This window comes from Phalaenopsis equestris, unplaced genomic scaffold, assembly GCF_001263595.1.
Source record: "Phalaenopsis equestris unplaced genomic scaffold, ASM126359v1 Scaffold000711, whole genome shotgun sequence".
Classification (NCBI taxonomy): Eukaryota; Viridiplantae; Streptophyta; class Magnoliopsida; order Asparagales; family Orchidaceae; genus Phalaenopsis; species Phalaenopsis equestris.
The window spans coordinates 780,865-791,543 of NW_018165151.1; positions in this window are offsets into that span (position 1 = coordinate 780,865).

The following is a 10,679-nucleotide window of genomic DNA, read 5'->3' on the forward strand; positions in this document are numbered from 1 at the left end:
TTAACTCATCATTTTTATATTGTCCAACCAACCTCTAAACCCTAAGAAATATTGGTGGAATTGGCCAAATCTTGCCTCATTGACATCTTTTGTGATGTTATAAGAGACGAGCTTTGAAATCTCATTCAAAAAAAAAAAAAAAAAAAAATTTTTTTTGTCTAATTAAAAACTTCAATGAAAAAAATTATCACAAATTGTAGGATTGTCAAAATTAACACTTCAGAGGGTAATATGATATTAAAAAAAAAAAATTGAACATCTCAAGTGACTAAAACTATAAAAAACTTTAAACAGAGATGACCAACCCCAAAATTTATCATTTTCAACATTTATAATGACAAAAAAATATTTCTTGCAAAGAAGAGATTGGAGCATTAGTATGCTAAAGGCATCTGAACTATTATTTACATTAATAATTTGCAATTATTGGTTTCACAATATTATTGATTATCAAATTTATTGGAACAAAATATTAGAGTTTTTGGCACTATTACAAAAATTCAATTGCAACTTACCCATCCTCAAGCATAAGAAGCTATGCTCAGCAAAGTCTAATTATTTTTGATAACTCATTTTGAATGAATAAAACATCTACTATTAACAGGTTAATATAAATGGTTGAGTGGATATCCTATTCGTAGTTGCCTTTTAAACTCTAATCTTATATTATGATATTCATGATTTCAGAGGATAACAACAGTTTACAGTACAATCAACCTTTTAGTTATTTTGAGTAAACCATTTTTATGATCAACACTTTTAATTCAGTCTGTGGTACTAAAGCATAGACCCCATCTATGATGCTATACTAAATCGACCTTTTGCTATCAAATTTTATCATAAAGACATCTATCCATCATTTAATAAATAAGGTTTTCTATGCTAAGTTGTGTTAAAATAATAAGAAAAAATAATTTTTACCTTGCTTATATTACTTCTAACACATGCAATGAGAAGATCACAATTTTGAAGAAACCCGAAAGGATCACAGTCCTAATCTCATTGAGATTTATAACTTTTTAAGATAAGGCATTTATCTTTTAAAAGTAATCACAAATTTACCATTTCAAGCATCTCTTTATTTAAATTAACATGTATCCCATATTGATCATTACTGATTTTTTAATAAAAAAAATATATTTTATAAGCTCTTATCTCGCAAGTGCTTAATATGGTTGTTAACCTCTTTTTAGTTCAAACACTCTTCTCCTGACCACTACCCAATCCAAGTTTAGTCTCCTTCATAGTTTCCTTAGGTAGTTAGTCTTGTCCTTAGTTTGATTGGTTGGTCTTGACATGGGTGGCTTTGTCCTGGGCCCTGTAGTTTTAAGTGAACTTCATTAGACCCATGTCTTGCCCCACAACATTGGAACTTACTGGTCAAGTCACTCTAAAGCTTAGGATAGCCAAGCTATACCTTGGCTAGCCTCTTTGGTTCGCTATTGAGTTGGTTATAGTTGAATTTAGGCTTGAATTAAATTAAAATTAAAGCCCAAAATTAATTTAAAATTTAAATTAATTCAACTAAATCTGAATTCAAACTTAAAATTGAAATAAGTTTAACTTTATATGAAACTGACCAAAATCAAGATAAGAACAAATTTCAACATAATTTTTAAACTAAGTTTAATTCAAAAATAATTAAAACTTAATCAGTAAAATAGGCCTAAACAAAACAAATATAAATCATGGCCCAAATCTAGTTAAAGCTCAACTTAAATTAAACTAGATTCAAAACATTTTCAATCTATTTTGACCTAATCTAGACTAAGTCCAATTGAACTAAGCTATAAACTAATCTAATCTAAAATGTAAACTTAGATAAAGCCATAATAAAACTTAATTCTAAATAAAAATAAATTAAATCTACTCAAATTTAATTTAATAGTAACTAAACTAAACAAACATTTAACTAAAACTAAATTCAAATTTAAAACAACATTAAACTATAAATTAAAATAAGCCATAAAATAAACTAATGACCTAATTAAACTATAATCTAGTCAAACCCAAGGCCAAATATAAACATAAATAAAACACTGATTTCAAACCCAGTAAAATCAAATTAATCCTAATCAAATTAGAACCAACATTTAAATTATACTAAGTTTTAGTTAAATTTAACTTAAAACTAAATTGAATTTATTCTAAGATAAATTAAATATAACTTAATCAAATTCAAAAGAACCTCCTGTTAGGTCACAACACAACTAAACCAAACTTAAACTAAATCCAAACAAATATTAAAATTAAAATAAACTAAATTTAAACCTATAAGCTAACCAATAATACAACATAAAACATATCATTCAACTTAAGGCTAATACATGACACAACCTAACTAAATTCATCAAAATTGACCTTGCCTATGGTTGTGAGTTTCATTTAGCAATTATAAGTTTAGGTGTTTATTGGTGTAGCCAGTTGATCCTGTCGCCTTATTGGGCAAGCTAAGGTTTAGACCCACCATGTAAGCTTTCCCGAGCACATCTCTCTCCCTTTGTTGTCTTAACCTCCACTCATCATGTCAATCAAAACCAAGGGAGAAGTATAACAATCTTTGGACCTCTCTTGGATTGGTCCATCTCAATCGAGTAGTTCCACCATGACATCCATCTATGCTAACCTGAGAAAGATACCAAATTTAGCTTTCTGACAGCTTAACTCATGTTGCTAAACCATCCTACCCGACACTTTTCTCAAGAATAGAGTGGCCATTGCACAACTTCTTCTTGGATAAGGTTTTTTCCACTTTCTATGATGGTCAGACCATGTGCCACCATGGCCAAATCAAGCTAGCTCTAGCCATGCTCTTCCTCCCATAATCCCAAGCCATTATATTAGACTTTTCTAGTGGTTGGATACTCTCCCCCTTTCTCTAAAAGCCAACCATGGCCAAAAGTAGGCAGAGGGGGAATTCAAATTCCCTTCATTTTAACATATAACCTCTAATTGTTACTGCCCTATCCATCTATAAGCTTGTACAAACACAGTGAGCCTTTTCTTTGTTTTCCAAGCTATTATGTGTCTTCTAATGGCTAGCTTCAATAAGACAAACCTAGAAAGTTGGTTGTCCTACCAGTCCAGGCATCACAAGCTCTTAAAACCTAAAGGAAAACTGATTGCCTCCTCCTCCTTTAGATTCCAATTGCAAGGATTGAGTTAAAACCCCTCCTAATTCGTATTCCTTAGTCCACTTCCATTTTCATTTAGTCTTGATATTCTATGAAAGAAACATAGTCTTAGAGCTACCCTTTTTGGATCAAAAGGGACGAAGTCCATGTGATCCTTTTTGGATCAAAAGGGACGAAGTTTCGTTTGTTGGATCAATCAAATCAAGTGATTTTAAATGAATGACTTATATTTCTTATTGGAGGTAGGAGATAAAACCATAACCATTACCAAACACAATAAACTTTAGCCAACCCCTAATTTAACCTAAAATTAAAATCTAACTAAATCATTCTTATTCGGATAGGAGATAAAATCATTCCTTATTGGAGGTAGAAGACAAAATCATTGTCGTTCAGGTATACCTTTGGGAATTTTCTCATTTTTTGAGGCTTAATTCAAATTCATTCGAAGTTCTCTAATCATATTAATTAATTATATTTAGTTAAATTATTTGAACTAATCTTAAATTTCATCAAAATCTAAGCTTAATTGATTTCTTCAGAGATTCAGTGGTGGGTTTAGGGCTCTAATTTGGAATGTAAAGTGATTAAACCTAGTTAAACCAATTGGTTATTTAATTAAACTTACAAGCTCTTTCAAACCATGTTTTAAGTAAACTTTTTATTTCTTTTGGACAAGATATCCGGTTGAGCTCATCAATGATGATCAAAATGGATAACATAAGATTTTCTATCAAAATTCTTTTAAATAAAAATAGGAGCATTTGTGATAGTTGTAGGATTGAGAATACGGAGGTGGTCTGTAGTGGTTGGGAACAATTCAATTATAATAAGACAAAATATTAAGAGCATTTAGATTAGATTTAAGAATTTTGGGGGAGAAGCCAAAATTCTCTACGGAGTATATTAGAGGTTTAAAGTGTACAAGAATATGAATTTTGATATTCCTAAGATAGATTTAATGTTTAGGTTAGGTGGTCGAGAGCTTTGAAATGGCTTCGATATCTTTGCTTGAGATGTTGTAGCTTTAAGAGGATGCTTGTAGACGTATGAGCTAGAGGGAGTGGAGTCATTAATAATAAAGAAGAATGAGATGTTGAAATGAAGTAAAATTAGATAAAATCATAATTAGGGATGACAATTCAGGTCAACAGGTCGGTTCAGATATGACCTGAAAATGACCGAACCCGAATATGATCAACCCGAACCCTACCCGAATAATAAACAGACTGAAAAACTCAACCAAATTGTGAAATTAGATAAAATTAGATAAAATTGTGAAATAGCTATAAATTCCAACCTTGTTCTACATGACCTAGCTTGATCAAAATGTTCATCTCAAAGACTTGTCACATGCAAAAGTTTGGTCATTCAAAATTTAGAAGTATGATAGGAGCATTCTAGTTTATCTAAGAAAATGTCAGAAGATTATTGATTTTTATCTATAATGTGACACCCATATTCAAAAATTGATTAGAAGATCCTTTTGCTAGCTAGTTTGATAGACCCATTCGAGCCAGAGGTGCAACAACGGTGGTCCAAAAGTAACAATCACCAGCGATGTCTCCAATCAACTAATGAAATATCCCAACTTATTGATCAATATGTGTCATTTACAATACACACATGATGTATCATATCAACCAATGAAATATATGAACTTATTGATCAATATGCCCCTTTTCTAATAGAGATAACAAATCAAAATCAGGATTGGAGGATTGACAAAACTAATTATGAGAAGATTCGTAGCTCAATTTTGAGGTGGCAAAAAAAAGTAGAGGATAACTTGCCACTTCTATATTGAAATATTCTTCTCATAAACAGCAATTATTTGTCACATACAACTCACAAAATAGACATAAATAGACGTCATACAAAGTTAAAAAAGCTAGAAAAGATTTTTCATCATAATCAGATTCTTTCAGAACGATACAAAAGGCTCGGAACGCTTCATCATTTGCCGCGTTGCTTCGGTTAAATAAATAAACTCATTAACTCAATAACCCATTAATTTATTAATTTCTGACTAATACTTCAAGTATTTTCTGGAAATCAGCCTTAGACTTCTTCCTAAAGTACGAATGAAATTTACCGAGGAAAAAATATTCCGTACAAACACCGCATGCAGAGATGCATTCGGTATCCGGTCTCCACTGTTGATCACCGCAGATATGTATTTCAGTGGGCCTCATTTTCAACTTTTTTAAAAAAAAATTGATTGCGGTGATCGACGGTGGTGATCGGACACCGCATACAATAATAATAATTTATTTCTTATATGATAGAATAATTTTTTTAAAAAAAAAAAGTAAGGCCGGCATTTATCTTGTTGTCCCTACCCATATAAATATATATGAATAAGATTGACGAATAATTATTTAATTATGCTTCAATTAATAAATCAGTTAATTGAAGTACGGGCATGGCGCCCCACCGGCTTGCATTTGTAAAATGAAAAAGGGGCATTTACATACATAGTACATAAGTCTTGTGTATTTACATATCTCACACAAACTCTCATATTTACTCAAACAGCCCTCAAATCTTTAAAATCATATAAAAAAAATAATTAAAAAGAAATATTTCATTTCAGGCATAGATTTAAAGCACCAAAAATACATATGTAAATATGAAATTTTGTGTGAGATATGTAAATACATATGAATTTTGTGCTACAGATGTAAATTTCCCGATTAAGAAAATCGAAAAGTCGAATTTGGATCATTTTCAATTATAATAGGTTTCATGAGATTGATTAGATAGATTTACACGGACAATTTGTTGGATATTTAGTTTACTTTATAATTAATTGGTGTGAGACGATCACAATGAAAATATAGAATACGACAACAGAAGAAAACAAGACTAGCAGCCATTGACATTCGGTTGGCGGAGCGGTAAGACCATCGGCCTCCTTAGAGAATCGGTTATAGTCTGAATTGTGAATCACACCATGCTTGTGGTTTACCTTCCACTTTGGGAAGGCCTACTTTCCACATAATCTCTATTTTTACATTTTAAACACTCAAATATTTCCTAACATTTTTTTAAAAAAGGCATTTAAAGGCATACTACTCAATTCTTATGTATTCACATTTCTAACACGCAAACTATATTTTTTGCATTTCTACCACCCACAACTTTTATATGACATCAAAAAATATTTATATTATTGTATGATCAAAGTAGGCTAACTGGATCCGATAGCCCTGGATGGGACACGTGTTGAGTAAGCAACACCGGTGAATGCAAAAATCTGCTAGTCGACACGAAACTAATTATTCAGCTGACTGAATCAAGAAGTATAACCGGATGTAAACAAATGGCTTGTCACCCTAAGAGTAGGCAAAACAACTTTTTGTGACCCAACATATCATAAAATGTAACTTATATTTGCTATAAATATGGGAACTGACAATAGAGAATTTTAGAGTGTTAATGACATTTCATAATGTAAATTATATTTACTATAAATATGAGAACATTAACATGTAAACTGTAGCTTTTTTGAGGAAGCTCCAGAAGATTACTGAGATTATTCACATGAGACTCTTTTCCGTTTCTATTTCTCTTTCTATCTAACCTACACTCTATTCCTTGGTTGTGATCAACGAACAAATCTTAGTTCAACACCTTGGAAGGTGCAATGAGTGTGGATAATGCCGCAAACAAAAAGAGAAGTAATTCACGGAGAAGAACTCCAACCTCAGGAAACCACCTGATAACATGACTTGTACCCATGCATTTGTGACCCAACAGATCAACAACCTTAAGGAATAAATGAGAAGGCATTCAAAAGCGCTCTTCTCTAAGAGAGAGTGCAACCGCAAAGACCAGCCATGCCCAGTTATCCTGGAAGTACAATGACCAAGAACAATGAATAAAGCCCCCGAATCAGATCAAAACACACGTTACCCAGACAATGTAGGTTTTGAGGCGCTTAACCATTGAACATATGAACGTGTAAAAGCTTCACGGCCCATGCTTCTATAAAATGAATTCTCATATAAAATCTTCAAAGTTGAGCCCCCAAAGCACTTCAAGATCTTGGCTTTATAATCTTATCGGGGACATTCAAATCTGGTCGTCCATATCGACTCTTTCAAGTTGGCAGTATGCCAATTCAGAATCAGTGATGCACTCAAGTGTCGCCTCTTCTTCATTACACTTACAGAATCAACCCTGTGTTGATTCAATTGTCTACCACACGGAGTGAGAACCTCCTACATAAATTTCAAGAGAGAGTTTGTAGCCCAGTTCTCCATCATGTAGAAGCTCCTGAGAAATTTGTAATACATGGATATATAACCCAATTCTAAAGGGAAATATTGGAAGTTCAAAAAATTAAACCTACATTAGTGCATGCTGCCCTAGCACAATGACTTAGAGAAGGCATGTATAGCTATTTCATAGGACTACAATGACCTACAATTTTGGCCAAGCTATTGGAACTTGCCAACAATTATATATTCGCTGAAGAATATAACTCTCCCCAATTACTAAAAAAGGGTCACTCGGTCAATGTCCACTAAAGAGATGTACTCATAAAGGAGGTTGGGGATAAAGGCTAAATCCTCATTTGCTGATTAGGGCTTGATTCACAGAGTGGTAATCATCCATGGAGTTCCTTTTTACCTTCATGCATCGTGAGTGGTTCCTTTTCACCTTTCTCTTGTGATGAATACGTGGGTGGTGTAGGATTGTAGGATGCTTTTAGAATTAATTTTAAATCTTTAATGTGATGAATATTCTTCCATGCTAAATTTACTTTTCATTTTTTCCAAGTAATTAATTAAAAATATTGTGATCCATAATGAATCGGGAGAGCTATGGAGGAATGATTAGGGTATTCACATTGAATTAATGGGAGAAAGAAAAGTAGTCTATAAGGTAATGCAACTAGATAGGGAATTAATCTTTAATGTGAATACTACGATAGATGAATCACAAATTATTAGTTTTTAGTTAGCGAACGTGTAATGTAGGACTTGTATCCTATGATTCAGAACTAGAGAGGACTACTAGGAAAATTAGAAAATAGAAAAAACCTCAAGAACTTGTAGATAAATGAAAAACGTTCAACAAAACAATTTAGATAACAAAATACCAATTATTGATCATCATAACACTCATAGACCATTAAGATATTACGCTAGTCCTACGACAGATGAAATTCACTTAAGTATTTAAACTCCTATTGTAGAAGCGAACATATTTGAATTGAAGCCTGTTGTTATCCAAATGATGTAGAATAACCATTTTGGAGGAACCCCATATGAGAATCCAAATTTACACTTAGCAAGTTTTCGAGAACTTCATGCTACATTTCGTTATAATGGTGTGTTAAATGATGTTGCTCGACTTAGGTTTTTCCCCTTTTCATTAAGGGATAAGACTAAAATGTGGTTGAACTCATTAACACCTGTATTGATTAGAACTTGGGGCGACTTAGCCCTAAAGTTCCTAGCTAAGTATTTTCTACCTCCAAAAACTTATATAATTAGGAATGATATTACTACATTTGGCTAGTTAGAATGTGAGTCAATTTATGAGGCATGTGAGAGATTTAAGAAACTTCTTAGGAAGTTTCCACATCATGCTAGCTCGATTGGTTAATTATCCAGACTTTTTATAATGCTTTAATAGGATCTCTTAGATCTATTATTAATGCTGCCAAAGGTGGTTCATTCATATCCAAGTCCTTTGATGAGGCTTATTCTCTAATTGAGAAGATGACCACGAATAATTTTTAATGATTTTTTGAAAGAGTAAACCTTAGGACGGTAGTTAATGTGCTTGATATGTATGTGTCATCAATTCTAACTTCTCAAGTAGTAGCAATATCAAAGAAGTTAGATCAATTTGAAATGAACTAATATCAAATATCTCTAGTAATTAAGGAAAATTCATTTGGACAAATGGTTGATGCTAGTCCTTCATCATTTGAGACCTTAAATCAATTAACAATATACCTAACAACTCTTATTTTAATTTTTATAACCCAGTATGGAAAAACTATTCGAACTTTAACTAGAATAATAATTTTGATGAGGAAAACAAATAATGGAAAAATAATCAGGAAAATCTCTTAGGAAATTGGAAGAACAAGGCGAGTTTCAACTATAGACCTACTTATCCTCTAGGATTTAACTTCAATCCACAATTTAAGGAGAAGAAGTTGTCTTGGGAGGAGGTTGTATTGCAGTTGGAAATCAACCACAAAGTCCAGGTGTAGCTATAAGGAACATAGAGAACCAATTGGGGCAGGTTGTTAACTTCCATAGCAATCAACCTAAAGGAACTCTTTCTAGCAACACTATGATTAACCCTAAGGAGAAGAATTGTGAGCATGTAAAAGCGATCAAATTAAGGTGTAGACGAGAGTTGAAGGATGTAATTTGGAAAGAGATTGATGTTGAAAAGAAGATTGTGGAAATTGAAAATCCTTTGGAGAGTTTTGCTAAGGACTTAGAAAAACTAGTCTCCTTGACTAAAATCAACTTAGGAAAACCACCACCTCTATTTTCTCAAAGACTCAAACAACGAAAGTTGGATCGGTAATTTTCAAAATTCTTTGAAGCATTTAAGAAGCTAACTATTAATATTCCTTTTGCTGAGGTTTTCGAGCAAATGCACAACTATATAAAGTTCATGAAAGATATTCTTAACAAAAAAAGGAAGTTCGGAGATTATGAGATAGTTGCACTTAGTGAAGAGTGCAGTGCAATCATTCAAAAGAAGCTTCCTCATAAATTTAATAATCATGGGAGCTTTGCAATTTCTTGTTCAATAGGAGAATAATATTTTGAAAAAGCTTTATGCAGTATTGAAGCAAGTATAAACCTTATACCATTTTCTATCTTCAGAAGGTTAGGATTAGGAGAAGTGTCTCTTAATACTGTAACCCTTCAACTAATTGATCAATCATTCACTTATCCAAAGATTATTATAGAAAATATTTTAGTTAAAGTGGATAAGTTTATCTTCACTGTTGATTTCAATGTGTAAGATATGGAGGAAGATAAAGAAATTCCAATTATTTTAGGTAGATCTTTCCTCGCATCTGGACAAGCTATAATATACATGTAAAAAAGTGAATTAACTATGAGATTAAATGATTAGAAAGTTATATTTAATATCTTAAAACTTATGTTAATTGTAAGAGTGGAGAGAAAGTTACACAATTATTTTCACAATTGTTACACATTAATGGAACCTCTCTAACCTCTAGGGCCTCTAAACTCTCACCACCTCCTCTAGACTCTCTCAATTTTTGGCCAAAATGTTCTTTTAAAGTTGTGGATGAGCTTTCCAAAGAGTTGCCTAAGCATCCCTTCAAAATTTGGCCTTATCCCAAGCTTGAATAGGCATAACCGTTGATCTCGCCGTCGGCGGCCTCGAGGGCGCTGTCGGCGGGCTTCTGAAGAATTTTGTCCTGTAGTCTGGGGAAAAACTCGCCGTCGGCGGGTCGAGGGCGCCGTCGGCGGCCTAGTTCAAATCTTCACATTTTGGTCCTTTTCGCTCCAAATTCGCTCCTTTTTG